Raw genomic sequence first — 1,412 nt, forward strand, 5'->3', positions numbered from 1 at the left:
GCTAACCTTTCTTGAACTCTATTGAAGTGCTGTCGGTTTTGTATATTATTTTGTCGGCGTGTTTATTTGCACTGGTGGCGATCTTTGATGCCCCGTGTATGTAATCTGCTGTCTGCTTGTGCTTTATTATCATAGTGGCGAACTTTGATGCCCAGTGGATGTAATATGCCGTAATTTCTTTATTGTATAGTCTAGGTTTTTTCTTATTCACGATGCTGCAGTTATTTTACTGTATATATATCCTGTCTTCGCAGTAAACCGGCCAAACCGTAAAATTACGGTACATAATCGGGCCGTCATGCAATCACGATGTAGGTTGGGCCTGAAACGTGCCGAACAGCTCACGGGCCGGCAGCAGCCCGAAATGAACCCCGGCCCATGATTGTGCGAATCAAATCACGGGCTTTTAACAGGCCAAAATTGTCTCGGTCCTTGTTTGGCCCAATCAGATATCGGCTGCGAGCAGGCCGGATGCAAACCGGGCCGTAGTTAGGCCCAACTATATGACGGGCTTTTAACAGGCCGAAATTAATATAGGGCCGAAATGTTAAACGGGCCCTTAACAGGCCAAAACTAATATCAGGCCGAATTACTAAGTGGGCCTTTAGCAAGTGGGCCCAAAAGCATAGTGTCCAGTTGACGGGCCGAATCTGATATGGGCCATAATTGAGCCCAAAGCCTCTTAAAGGGCCGGACCTGATCTGGGCCGTAATTTGGCCCAGAACGTGGTAGGCTTTTAACGGGCCGGATCTCATATGGGCCACTATTAGGCCCGGAGCGTGGCAGGCCATTAATGGACCGGATCAAATATGGGCCGGCATTTGGCCCAAAACATGGCAGCCAGTTAATGGGCCGGCCTACTAGGGTCCTCAAAATCTTGTGGGCCTACAGCTGGGCCGGCCCATTAATGTCGGCGAAATCTCGTGGGCCTTTAGCTGGGCCGGCCCATTATGATCCGCAAGAATCTTGTGGGCCTTTACCTGGGCCGGCCCATTATGGCACACAAAAATCTTGTGGGCCTTTACCTGGGCCGGCCCATTATGGCCCGCAAAATCTTGTGGGCCTTTAGCTGGGCCAGCCCATTATGGTCCGCAAAATCTCATGGGCCTTTAGTTGGGCCGGCCCATTATGGTCCGCAAAATCTTGTGGGCCTTCAGTTGGGCCGGCCCATTTAAACTTCATGGGTCGGTCCATGTGTCAACATATCATAGGTGCGTCTCGCCCATCGGATGAGTGACACCTGTGCCAATGCGGACCTGATACGTGTCTCCTCCAGCCAATGATGATTTTACACGTGGAAAATCCCCATTGGCCGGGGCTGTTAACGGGTTATCAGATCCAAAACCCGACCCGATAGCTTAACGGCGTTCTGTTATGGTGGATGCCACGTGTCGGTCACCCTTGACAAAAGC

The sequence above is a fragment of the Triticum aestivum genome, chromosome 4A (genome assembly GCF_018294505.1).
Source record: "Triticum aestivum cultivar Chinese Spring chromosome 4A, IWGSC CS RefSeq v2.1, whole genome shotgun sequence".
Classification (NCBI taxonomy): domain Eukaryota; kingdom Viridiplantae; phylum Streptophyta; class Magnoliopsida; order Poales; family Poaceae; genus Triticum; species Triticum aestivum.